Below are 14,437 nucleotides of genomic sequence, written 5' to 3'. Positions count from 1 at the left end.
AGCTTGTTTGCTGTCACTCGTAGCGCATCATTTAAGTGAAACTATATCGACTTATATTGAACATTTTTTCTACCGTTATCGATTAAGATGTACCGTCGATAAATATCGATACCGTTTTATCGCCCAGGCCTACTGAGCATTACCATTTTGTTTATGTAAATGGGGAATTATCTAATTTAACACCAGTAAAGCATGGAGTGCTGCAAGGATCTGTGTTAGGCCCTCTGCTATTTTCAATATGCATGCTGCCTTGGTAATATTGTTAAAAAAAAAAAAAGCTTGGGATTAGTTTTCATTGTTATGCTGATGATACTTGGTTATACATTTAATCACAACCATATGAAATCTCTAAATTATTCAAGTTGACAGAGTGTGTTTAAAGATGTAAAATAGTAGATGACCAGAAATTGAGATAAGACAGAAATATTAATTACTGGACCAAAAACCTGTACACAGAATCTCTTAGAATACAATTTGCTATTGGGGTCTATTACGCATCTTCTGAAAGAGTACAGAATCTCTGGATCAAGACACAGCTGAAGAAGAAGCAGAAACAAGCGAGAATCACTTCTTATGGACATGTAAAATAATGCAATCATTAAACGGCATATAAATAATAGTAATAATAAGTTTAATTATAATTCATATACATAAAAATACATAAAAAACAGGATGAATACAAGAAACCATACAATATACACATCAAATACCACAGGTAATCATGGAATCTGAGTCGGATGCGTAGTCTGGAGTGAAAATATACTAATGTCTGACTAGCAGTCTAAAGAGAATGAGCAAAATTGAGTAGAAATGAAGTGAGTAAGTGATAAGCCCCTAATGGAGTGGAGACACCGACCGAGCAACCCTCGTCAAACTGCATTTCCAATGCCATGCAGTCCAGATGAGTGCAAACTCCAGGAACTTTAACAGCAAACAGGAACATTCGATGACCACGGACACCACGCCACAAAATCCTCCCATCACTTTGTCCGCAGAAACCAAACACTGTCAGGTTGGCAGGCCAGCAGATTCAGAGTCAGCGGGAATCACAGAAACATTGCAGTTGAAGTCCATTTTAAAAGTGTATAAAACATACATTTTAAACAAACAGCCAAACAGCTGCCTAACATTAGTGAATGAAATGTTCAACCCATGAAGAGGACACAACTGTAAAGCTTTGGGGGTGTTCATGTTCATTTTTTAATGAAACTTACTCACGTTCAAGAGTTGATAAATTCATGAAGCTATTTTTTGCAGAGGCTCTGCTCTTTCTTTTGATATACTGCATGGTCAGATATTCATGCAACAGAATATTCTAGGGGGCCATGAAATTTTTGTGAAAATGATCAAAAATGCTGGTGCTGGCTGCCAACTTAAAAAAAAAACAAAAAAAAAAAAAACGAGATGGATAAGCTCTGATGTCCAAAGTTAAGTTCAGAAACAGAAAAAGCATGATCACCTATAAGTGCCGTCGTGGTATCGTACGTGCCGGCGGTATAGTCTACAGCTGCTTATTTGACGCTTATTTGTTTGTCTGTGATATGTCTGTTTGTTTGTGTTGCACATCATTTGTGAGCTCTGTAAACTGACAGGAGTTGCACGTGACGCTCAAACACCCGAAAATCTGTGCTGAACACAATATGTGTGCTGCAATTCTTTATTTTACAGGTTCATGAAACCTACATGAAAATAAAGCTGTATGCAATAACAACTGTGCAGAAAATTCACATTGATCCAATAGACATTGGGACAAGGTAAACATATATACAGTGTGTTTGTTTGAAACACGAGAGACAGGCGAGTGTGACAGAAGGGAGGAGAGACACGGTTGATCATGCAATGCACATTTAAATGGGTCGTCCTCCATAAAACCATATAAAACTCACACTCTCCATCCCTAAAAGAAAGACAGACGCCTTTAATCAACCATGAAGAAGCTCTTCAAGTGCCTGTGGATCTTACTGGGTAAAGTACAACATACATCTGCTATTTTACTAGATTCACACTAATATTAGCTGAGGTTTCTGCAATCTTCCCCTTTGTTTGGAAATGTTGCTGTTTCTAGTTTAGTTTACACTCATCTCTCTCTACTGTGGGTTTATAACATATTGTAATGTGTGAATTTCTTGCCAAACAAATATGCTGTTTCATACATTCATGCTTATCTATAATAAAGTCGTTTTTTTTTTAACCACACTTTTTTTTTTTTTATCATGGTTTGCATTATGTACTTGTGATGTATGTATGTTTTATAATACAAAAGCAAATAATATTGTGAAATATTATTACAATTAAAAATAGCTGTTTTCTATGTGAATATTCAACTGTAATTTATTCCTGTGATCAAAGCTGAATTTTCAGCATCATTACTCCAGTCTTCAGTGTCACATGATCCTTCAGAAATCATTCTAATATGATGATTTGCTGCTCAAGAAACATTTATGATTATTATCAATGTTGAAAACAGCTGTGCAGCTTCATATTGTTGTGTAAAATGTGATACATTTTTTAAAGGTTCTTTTATGAATAGAAAGTTCAAAAGAACAGCATTTATTTGAAATAGAATCTTTTGTAACATTATAGCCCGAGTGACTTTTCAGTTTTTTTTTTTTTTTTTTTTAGCTCTACTTTACCAAACAAATCTTATGTTAAATAGATGCTCATTTGTATATGTAAATGGTTTGAATGGTAGTCTGTGTTTGTCAAGAATGTCTGGTAGTGATTCCTCATCCCACTTTAGATTACAATATTCTGTTGGTTGCAGATTGTTATTAGTTTATCAGTTTCCTCCAACATGCTCATTATACAGATCGATGTTTTATGTTTCCATTATCATTCAGATGATATTTTGTTAGTGACAATATCAAAGTAAATTAAATAAAAAATGCAAATCTGAATGTGATTCAACAAAACCTGGTTCTCTGATACTCTCTTGAATCCTGATTCCACAGGGTTTTTATTGATTGAGGAAATGGCAAATGGACAAGAAGGTAAGAATAATATATATATATATATATTTTTTTTCAAACTTTACTCGTGTTTTGTCTGTTCGATCTGGCAAATATAAAAGCACTTAGAAATGTAGCTCTGAAATTAAGCTCTGAGGCAGTTTGATACAGAGATGTTCACAAGTCTTTCAGCTAGAGTCCGAGTCAAGTCTCAAGTCATTTCATGCCTTATTGAAAAAAGTCTCGTACTCAAAAATGCTATTTACAAAGTTGTTTTATAGAGAGAAAACTTGTGATCTTTGGAAAACCAGGGATACTGAATAGTGACTACTGGAAAACAGAATTGCACCTCAAAAATATCAGATTTGACAGGGTGTTTGCTGTGAGTCTACTGCGATTGGGCCACATGATAAAGCCTCCATGGCTGAACACCCTCTCAACTGGTGCACTGGTTGCAGGTACTGCCAAGACCCCCATGCCCAAATTGTATAGCTTTGGGAAGTCCTTCATAATGCCTACTCCAGAATTTCATGCAGTCAGTCTCATCCTCTTCAAATGCTGCCTTGATGTATGCATTGAGTTCTGTCATAGTTTGGTAAGATGCTTTAAAAATCCTCAGTGAGACCTAATTGTCGATGGTGACAACTTTCTCTTTGTCCTTGAAACATTTTCCAGAGAACGCAGCACTTTGGGGCAAAACTAGTCAGTCGTCAAATTATGGAAACTGGGTACCTACAGATGCTATTGATGGTTTGCTCACCACCTGGGCCCACACTAACACAGAGACTGACCCGTGGTGGAGAGTGGATCTACTGAAGGTATACAGAGTGAACAGAGTGACCATCACTAACAGACCGAGCCATGAATCGAGGATAAATGGGGCAGTGATTCGCATCGGGAACTTCCTTGACATCTACAACAACCCCATGTGAGGCTTTCTTTTGATTAATGTGGCTGCAGATGAACAGAAACCGATAACTAGGATATTGGCTATTAGTACTTTTAAAGTAAAATACTGTATTAATGACTTTTTCTGCATGACCATATTCTATATCCCTTGAAGGGTTAGTTCACCCAAAGATGAAAATTATCCCATAATTTACTCACCCTCAAGCCATCCTATGTGTACATAACTTTCTTCTTTCAGTCAAACACAATCAGTGTTATATTAAAAATATTCTGGCTCTTCCAGGCTTCATAATGGGAGTGAATGGGGCTCAAGATTTTGAAGGCCAAAAAAGCACACCCATCCATCATAAAAGTCATCCATATGACTCCAGGGGGTTAATAAGACCTTCTGAAGCGAAGCGAAGCAATGTGTTTTTGTAAGACAAATATCCATATTTAAAACTTTGTAAACTATAATCATTGGCTTCCGGCAGCGGTCATATGCAAGTCGAGTTCCAGCAGAAGAGTGACCTCTGACTTGACACATGATGTAGGATGTAGGAGTAGCGTAAGCTTAGGTGAGAGTAGACACCTCTTGCGGTTCAAACTAATAAGGCTGGGCAACAAACTTAAGCTCCTCTAACATTTTTCATTTGTTTTAGACTTCTAATTTGTGACCGGTGTTTTGTTTTGCTCTATCCTCTGCGCTTCTGGTCAGGTCTGCCGGAATCGACTTACATAAGGAAGCCAGTGATTCTAGTTTATAAATATGGATATTTTTCTTACAAAAACACATCACTTCACTTCAGAAGGCCTTTATTAACCCCCTGGAGCCGTATGGATTATTTTTGGATGCACTTTTTTGGGTTTCAAAATCTATTCACTATTCACTCCCATTATAAAGCTTGGAAGAGCCAGAATATTATTTTAATATACAGTGCTCAGCATAAATGAGTACACCCCCTTTTTGAAAAGTGACATTTTAAACAATATCTCAGTGAACACAAAAGCAATTTCTAAAATGTTGACAAGACTAAGTTTTATATAACATCTGTTTAACTTAGAACATGAAAGTAAGGTTAATAATGTAACTTAGAGAAGAACATTTTCAGTTTTACTCAAATTAGGGTGATGCAAAAATGAGTACACCCACTGAAAGTCTCTGGAGCAAAGCAAAATTTTAGACTACAAATGTCTAATTTAACAAGAATTCAACCACAGGTGAGTGTAATTATTCATTACACAGGTATCCAGCAGACAGTTGACTATAAAAGGGTGTCAAAACCCCTTTCCATTTCATGCTGTCAGCAATGGCACCACATGGAAGAGAAATGTCACAAGACCTGAGAAAGAAAATCATTTTTTTTACACCAGAAAGGTGAAGGCTACAAGAAGATCAGCAAAGCTTTACTTATCAGTCAGGATACTGTAGCAAAAGTGGTACAAAAATTTAAAAAAGATGGAACTGCAACCATCTCACAGAGACGTCCAGGTCGTCCACAGAAGTTAACACCTCGACAGGAGCGTCTTCCGATGAGAAGGGTTGAAGAAAATTGGCATGCAAGTTCACTGCAGTTATCTAAAGAAGTAGAAAGCCAAACTGGGGTGACTATTTCCCGTGACACAATACGGCGTACACTGCAGAGGAATGGCGTGCATGGGTGACGTCCACGAAAGAAGCCTCTCCTCAAGCCCAGGCACAAAAAAGCCCGTCTAGAGTTTGCCAGGGCCCATGCTGACAAAGATGAAGACTACTGGGACTCTATACTCTGGAGTGATGAGACCAAGATAAATGTTTTTGGAACTGATGGCTTCAAAACTGTATGGAGTCGCAAAGATGAGGAATACAAAGAAAAATGCATGGTGCCTACAGTGAAACATGGTGGTGGCAGTGTCCTTATTGAGCTGCATTTAATTGATGGCATCATGAATTCACAGATGTACTGCTCTATACTATACGTCGTGCACTTTTCTAACATGACAATGATCCTAAACACACATCTAAGGCCACTGTTGGATTTCTGAAGAAGAACAGGGTGAAAGTGACTCAGTGGCTCCTGATCTGAACCCAATCGAACACCTATGGGGAATTCTGAAGAGACAAGTTGAGCATCACTCTCCATCCAGCATCCAGTCTCTAAAAGAGGTCATTCTTGAAGAATGGAAAAAGATAGATGTTGCCAACTTGTTCATTCCATGCCTAGAAGACTTGGTGCTGTCATTAAAAATCATGGAGGCCATACAAAGTACTAGATGTAGTAGTTTTTGTTGTGGGGTGTACTCATTTTTGCATCACCCTAATTTGAGTAAAACTGAAAAATGTGTAATCTAAGTTATATTATTAACCTTACTTTCATGTTATAAGTTAAATAGATGTTATATTAAACTTAGTCTTGTCAACATTTTGGAAATTGTTTTTGTGTTCATTGAGATATTGTTTAAAGGGGGTCATTTACGCTGAGCACAGTAACTCTGATTGTGTTCATCTGAAAGAAGAAAGTCATATACACCTAGGATGGCTTGAGGGTGAGTAAATTATGGTATCATTTAATTTTTGGGTGAACTAACCCTTTAACCTTACCCAATATCTAAACTTAATTAGGAGTTTATTGAGGCAAAAGTCATATAGTTAATAGTGAGAATTGGACTCTAACAACTCTGGACAACTAAAGTGTGACCCTAATAACAGATGATCTCTGTGTCCGTAGATGTGGTGTAATTTCTACTCTTGCAGCCAGTGCCACGGCCACTTTCTCATGCGGCGGGATGGAGGGACGTTACATGGTTGTTCATATTCCTGGAGATGAGAAGATTCTTACTCTTTGTGAAGTTGGAGTCTACGGGTATTTGGCAGGTAATTCAATATTTAATGCAATACTTTTTATTACGCACCTCTCTGAAATGCTTGATTCCGAGGTCTAAGTTGCGTCATTCCGAGGTTTTTGTTCATGTCTCTCTCGTTTCATTCGAACACAGCTGCTCCCATCTTGCTTCTCAATTTTCGACTGTATTTTAAATGAAATCGGAGGAATTTCGGTAGGCCTATGTTAATATTGCTATAGTTTTTGTCTTGTTGCCAGAACGCTTGTTTTGTACGTTAATGGTAATAAATGTGTAAGATTTTTAAAATGCTTTCCTTTTAAATATATATTTTACATCCCCATCATCATTATGTTGTGAAAAGCTGTGTAATAAGTGGTAGATGTCCGTCTTTGAACTTGTTCATTTGTCTTGGCTCAAAGCTAGTTGCCAGGAACTGTTTTTCCTTGAGTAAGCTTTGTTCAATGAGCTAATGAAATATTTCAATTTGGGCTGTCGATTTAATGTGTAAATTAGATTAATTAATCACAGTGAAAAATAATGTGTTGAAATTAACACATTTAACACACTTGCCCCGCCCCCAGACCTAAGTAGATCATGTGACATTTCATACAGTCGATTGACGACGAACATGGTGCAGGGAAACAACTCACTACGTGATGGAGCCTATAGAATGCAGTTAGAATGTCCCTAAAATTCAAGCTATAGGGGCATAAATGTCCCTGTTTGAGATTTTGTGTTTCTTAAAGTACTGATGGTGTAATGAGGTAGGGGCCTCTAATTATTGTGAAAGTAGTTGAGAAGGACAACATTGGACACAACGTCATTGTATTTGGTGCAGAAATGGTGCACTTCACATCAGGTTGTTTTTCACTAATATTCTCTCTCTCCACTGTTGTTCTCAAATCTATGGAAGTTTATTATTATTATTATTATTAATATAAAAAAGGTAATTGTGACTATTTATCTCACAATTGTGAGTTTATATCTAGCATTTGTAAGTAATAAATTTATAAATGCAAGTTTACATACAGTATTGTAATTTTTACTTTTTTCTAAATCTGAGTTTTCATCTTGCAATTCATTTATACACACACACACACACACACACATATATATATATATATATATATATATATATATATATATATATATATATATATATATATACAGTTGTGGTCAGAATTATTGGCACCCTTAGTAAATATGATCAAAAATGACTGTAAAATTAAATCTGCATTGTTTATCCTTTTGATCTTTAATTCATAAAATTAGCAAAAATCTAACCTTTCATTGAAGGAAAATAATTGAAAGTGGGGGGAAAATCACATTAAGAAATACATGTTTTCCCACAACATTACAGATCCAGCAGTATATTTAACCGTGGGCATGGGGTACTTTTTATCCATGTGTGCACCAAACCCATCTGGTGGGTTTGCTGCCAAAAAGCTCTTTTGTTTCATCTGACCATAGAAGCCAGTCCCTTTTGAAGTTCCAGTCTTGTCTGACAACTGAATATGCTGGAGATTGTTTCTGGATGAGAGCAGAGGATTTTTCTTGAAACCCTCTTAAACAACTTTTGGTGATGTAGGTGCTGTTTGATAATTTTTTTTAGGCTTTCTGAAACTCAAGACTCAACTAATCTCTGCAGTTCTCCAGCTGTGATCCTTGGAGAGTCTTTGGCCACTCAAACTTTCCTCCTCACCGTGCATTAGGACCATTTAGACACACGTCCTCTTCCAGGAAGATTTGTAACATCTTTAGTTGACTGGAACTTCTCAATTATTGCTCTGATAGTGGAATTGGGGATTTTCAATGCTTTTCTTACCGCCACTTTCTATTTTGTGAAGCTCAACAATCTTTTGCTGCACATCAGAACTATATACTTTGGTTTTACTCATTGTGATGAATGATTAAGGGAATTTGGCCTTTGTGTTTCCTCATGTTTATACTCCTGTGGAACAGGAAGTGATGGCTGGACAATTTCATGTTCATGATCACCCTGGTGTGTTAAAAAAATGTAAATATGAATGGGAATATACTTCAGAGATGTTTTACTCATAAAAAATTCTGGGAGTGCGAATAATTGTGGCCAATGTGTTTTTGAGAAAAACATTTATTTCATAATGTGATTTCCTAAGGCTTCTAAGGCTATCCGTGTTGCTAGGCTTCTTGTCATTCTTAGAAAAATGTTTGTGCTAAGCTTTTGTGAACGTATTGACAATGTGCGTTACTTATCTGTTGTCATTGGCAACTGGTTCGATCGCTGCACAAGCTGGTCGGGTCGCTTCGTTTGTATAGCAACGTGCTATACATGCTGGTCGACTTGCCTTTGTATAACGCTATACATCGCAGATTCAAGCAGCTTTGCGGTAGAGACAGGAAAACAAAGATTTTTGGTGCAAACAGATTATTCTAGTGTGGCGCAGCACAGTAAACATGCTCGTTCTTAAAGCTATAGTGCATTGGAAAAACTCTCGTTCTTAAAGCTATAGTTACTATTGGAAAAATGCACGGTCTTAAAGCTATAGTTGCTATTGGGAACACGCTGTTCTTAAAGCTATAGTTACTATTGAAAAAACACTCGGTCTTGAAGCTATAGTTGCTATTGAGAACACGCTGTTCTTAAAGCTATAGTTACTATTGGAAAAACGCTCTGTCTTATTATTATTTTATGAATTAGGCAACGGGTGTATGCTTCCCTGACCAGATTGCCACTAGTTTAAAACTAGTCTGATTTTCAACATGCTTGTTATATCAGATTTGCTGCCGCTAGGGGTGTAAGCTTCCCCATTAGAGAAGAAAAAGCCCATCCGAATTAGGTTTGCAACATGCTTGTTGCAATAAAGGCTCATCCGGGCTCAGGGACATTGTTACTATTGCTGATTCGTGTTTTGGCAGCATGTTTGCTGCCAAGGTGCACGATACTCAATTGGCAACACGGTTGTTGCTATGCGATTAGCAACATGCTTGTTGCAAGAATCATACCACCTCCAGCTGGATCGTTTAGGATGCTATGCGTAATTCACAGCCGTTCCTATTAATCACGCTCGCTTAAGGCTGCTCATTTACCTTTATCATTTATTACAGTTGGGGGATGGTTTGTTTTGGGGGAAATGTATTGCTGCGCTCCCTGCTCTGTCCAGGCATGGCTGCTTGAATGAGCAGGGAGTTTTGCCCAGAACAGTTCCATATTGGGATTTTATATCTCACAATTTTGAGTTAACATCTCACAATTCTGACTTTTTTCTTTTTATTCCATGGCAGAAATAAGCTGCATCTTATTCATGCACACGCTTGTTTAAATTGTGCATATAGATGGGTCACAACAGGTTTTTATTAATTTGTCAGGAAATCGGGCAGTAGGAGGAGCTGCAACACAGTCGTCAACATCTTCTGGGAGTTGGTCTGCAGAAAAGGCCATTGACAGTAATCGAGGTCTCCAGCAGTTGAATACAGGATGCTCCTCAACCCTTAATGAGACTAACCCATGGTGGAGGCTGGATCTGCGTGATATTTACAGAGTTAGTGAAGTGGTTGTCACAAACAGAGATGACTGCTGTGCAGAACAAATAAGCGGAGCGGAGATTCGCATTGGAAACTCTTTGGAGAACAACGGCAACAACAATCCCATGTGAGACTCTTGAGTTTGAAAGAATGTGAGAGCTTGAGTACAAATGTGAATGTGAATATACAACAGTATCTTTATCTCCTTCATCAGTTTCTCTCTCTGTCTGTAGATGTGCTGTTATTCCTGCTATTCCAGCAGGAGAGTCCTACAGCTACTCATGTGATGGGATGGAGGGACGTTATGTGAATGTTTATATTCCTGGAGATCAGAAGGTTCTTTCTCTTTGTGAGGTTGAAGTTTATGGGTATTTGGCAGGTAATTCATGCCATAGTTAAATCTTGCTTTAAAAGGATAGTTCACCAAACCTGAAAATGATCATACTTTATTCATGCTCATGTCCTTCCAAACCAGTATGACAGTATTCGTGCTTTAATAATCTCTTACGTACAGATTATTCTGACAGATGTATGCTTGTGAAGAAGAGTGGTGTTTGTTTAATGCTAACCTCAGGAATTTGGAAAAATCAGTATAGGAAGTAAAAAATGCATTCATTGCATTCATTTTTTAACACGTTAAAGAGTCCACATCAAACGCATAAATCAACATATTCAATTTCCCAGCAATAATCGAAACACTTTTAATTCCAAATGAGTCTTATTGAAGATGGAGATGTATGTATACACATATATATATATATATATATACTGTCATACTGTCAGGGGATATGTGTGTTTTGCTTGTGTTTTTGGATTTGTCTTCTGTGTTTTCCATTTGACCTAGTTTTCCCCATGTGTTTCATTGGTTCATCCCATTCACCTGTGCCTTGTTCATCACCTTGTTAATTATCTTGCTTGCTCCTTTGTTTGACTGTGTGTTTATATCCTCATTTAGCTTCTGTTCTTTGTCTTGTGTTAATATTTCTACCTGATGGATATCTTCATTTGGTTTTTGGATTATCCCTGTTTGTTTCTTAGTTTCTTTGAAAGTATGATTGAACTGATCTTCAAGCCTCATCCTTCTGGATTAACCAACCAGCCAAGTGTGACATATATATTTTTGTCTTAAATTTTCTAGAAAATCTAGCAGTAGATGGATCTGCTACACAGTCGTCAACATCTGGGGACTGGTTTGCTGAAAAAGCCGTTGATCGAGGTCTCCAGCAGTTGTACACGGGATGCTCATCAACCCTTAATGAGGCTAACCCATGGTGGAGACTGGATCTGCGTCATATTTACCAAGTTAGTATGGTGGTCATTACTAACAGACTAGACTGCTGTGCAGAACGAATAAACGGCGCAGAGATTCGCATTGGAAACTCTTTGGAGAACAACGGCAACAACAATCCCATGTGAGACTCTTGAGTTTGAAAGAATGTGAGACATTAAGCACAAATGGAAGAATTAATGTGAATCTGAAGATAATATGACAGTATCTTTATATCCTTAATAAGTTTCTCTCTCTGTCTGTAGATGTGATGTTATTCCTGCTATTCCAGCAGGCAGAGTCCTACAGCTACTCATGTAATGGGATGGAGGGACGTTATGTGAATCTGATCATTCCTGGAGACAACAAGATACTCACTCTTTGTGAGATGAAGGTCTTTGGAGAAGGTGCATCAGTCATATTGCTTTATAATATAAGATAATAATAATAATAATAATAATAATGTCTTCACATACATCATATATGTTGTCAACGAGATGCAGTGAGGAGCATGGATATGTTTTAATATTTGCAAGCTCAAGTAAATCATGTGTACAATCCAAACTTGTGATCCAAAGACTTTTGGTCATCTTCGAAACACAAATGTAGATCTTTTTGATGAAATTTGAGAGTTCTCTGTCCCTCCATTGACAGCTATGCAACTATGACTTTGACGCTTAAAGTTCATAAAGAGATCGTAAAACTAATCCATATGAATTGAGTGGTTTATTACAATTTTTTTTTTTTTTTTTTTTTTTTTTGAAGAGACACAATTGCTTTATATAATTGAATTTAGGCTTATATTCGCATATAAACATTCATCAGCTCACACATAAGTTGTGGTAAACAGAAGCTCAAGCATGTTTGCTTGACATGAGAGCACCAATGAACCAATTCACTCTCGTGTTACACAGCATGTTTGAGCTTTTGCAAGAACTAATGAGGTTCATTCTCATGTTACGCAGCACGTTTGAGCTTCCGCAAGAGGTTTGTTCTCGCGTGTCAAGTAGGTTCAGTTGAGCCTCTGTTTATGTTCACTGGTCAGTGTTTATATGTGAATAAGGCCTAAATTCAATCTGTTCATCATATAAAGCGATCGAGTCTCTTAACAAAATATGGACTAAACCACTCAGTTCATATGGATTAGTTTTACGATCTCTTTATGAACTTTTTGAAGCGTCAAAGTGTCAGTTGCATAGCTCTCAACGGAGGGACAGAAAGCCTTCAGATTTCATCAAAAAGATCTTCATTTGTGTTTCCAAAGATAAACGAAAGTCTTACGGGTTTGGAGGGTGAGTAAATTAATGACAGAAATTTCATTTTGGGGTGAACTATCCCTTTAATTGAAGTAGATGTTCTATGTATTTACATGTATGAATGTATCTTTGTTTAGGTCCCTGTTTAAAAAGATCATTTGTAAAGATGCAGTTTAACTCCAGCAATGATTTGACCGACCCTTCAATGAGAGAAAATGTTCTGAAACAGGTGAGAGAAACTTATTCAACTTTCATGATTACTGTAAAATACCAGCAGCTCTCGAATGGTTTCCGACTTTTTGAAAAAGAGACTTTGTAGTCTCTTTGTAGTTTGTGAGATGCACTTGAAATGAAACGCAATAAAACGTTTAAAATGTCCACAAAGACAATTTAAGGGTTTTATTGCATTTCATTTCAAGTGTTGAAATGTTTTTGATTTGATTTATTTTGAAATGGTTTTTGCTGAATCTACCCGAATAAAATTTGACTGTTTTTAAAATTAATGTTAAATTTCTTTGTATACACAGTATAATTGTAGATTTATTTCCTACATTAATTTAATTAATTTTGTCCATTTCTCCATATGTAGAAACAGAAATTTACTGATAACTTGATATTGCCTCAGAGTTGCTTCATCAGTAATATGACAATGTTTTAAGCAGGGTTTGCTGTGATATCTTACAACTTCTTTTAGACATGAAGACTTGTGTTTATCACCATATTCCAGTCTAAATCATTTCAGTATGAATTTTCAGTTGGAATCTGCTCTGGCTGATAGAGGATTCACAGATGTGACACTGCGATGGTCTCAAGCTCCTAAAAAGGTGATCCAGAAAGTGAATGCTGATAAACGTGAGTCTGTTTTCACAACTAACTTTTAAAATAAGCTGCACAAATATGAATGATTAAATTATTATGAGATGTAAAAAGCAAATATGTTTTATTTACAGGTCGTTGTGGTAAAGAAAATTAATTCTCTGGAAATCAGCTATGTCACTAATTCACTGAATTCACATTCATTAAAGACAGTGAATCTAAGTACATTGCCTGAAATTCATAATTATGTGTTTACAATGTAAAAACTCTTAAAGCACTTCTGCTTACTTTCCTGTTATTGTTATTTACATCCTAAAGAACTATAAAACATCTTGTATAATTGTGTATTGTCAACAAATAGAGATAGATTGTAATAAATATAATGAAAATAATTGTTAAACTTTCAGTGCCCTCCACAAATATTGGCACCCTTAGTAAATATAAGCAGAGGTGGCTGTGTGAATAAATCTGCATTGTTTATAATTTTGATCTTTCATTCAAAAAAATTCACAAATTTCACAAATTTTTGGAAAACACCTGACAAGAGATCAGAGACGATTCCTTCATGCAGAATCTCTACAGATCCTTCAGATTCCCAGCTCCATGTTGGTGCTTCTTCTCTTCAGTTCACTCCACTCATTTTCTATAGGGTTCAGGTCAGGGGACTGGGATGGTCATGGCAGAAGCTTCATTTTGTGCTCAGTGACACATTTTTGTGTTGGTTTTGATGTTTGTTTTGGATCTTTGTCCTGATGGACGATCCAATCACGGCCCATTATTGGATTTCTAGCAGAAGCGGTCAGGTTTTGATTTTTTTTTTTTTTTCTTTTTTTTTTCTTTCTGTTGGTATTTGATAGAATCCATGATGTATCTGAACAAGAAGTCCAGGACCTCCAGCAGAAAAATAGTCCCACAATAATAAAGCTCCAGTAGTA

General features: G+C 36.8%; 1 long non-coding RNA gene and 1 pseudogene across 1 annotated transcript; both read left to right on the top strand.

Moving 5' to 3' along the window:
* Positions 1-1,035: 1,035 nt before the first annotated feature.
* LOC127516181 (uncharacterized) lies at positions 1,036-6,682 on the top strand. Its single transcript, XR_007930945.1, has 3 exons — positions 1,036-2,990; positions 3,624-3,876; positions 6,545-6,682. It is a non-coding gene; the product is annotated as an uncharacterized LOC127516181 (long non-coding RNA).
* A 3,350-nt stretch (positions 6,683-10,032) lies between these two features.
* LOC127516174 (fucolectin-1-like) lies at positions 10,033-13,858 on the top strand (annotated as a pseudogene).
* Positions 13,859-14,437: the final 579 nt, after the last annotated feature.

This window comes from Ctenopharyngodon idella, chromosome 7, assembly GCF_019924925.1.
Source record: "Ctenopharyngodon idella isolate HZGC_01 chromosome 7, HZGC01, whole genome shotgun sequence".
NCBI lineage: Eukaryota > Metazoa > Chordata > Actinopteri > Cypriniformes > Xenocyprididae > Ctenopharyngodon > Ctenopharyngodon idella.
This window is presented reverse-complemented; position numbering and strand designations above follow the sequence as displayed.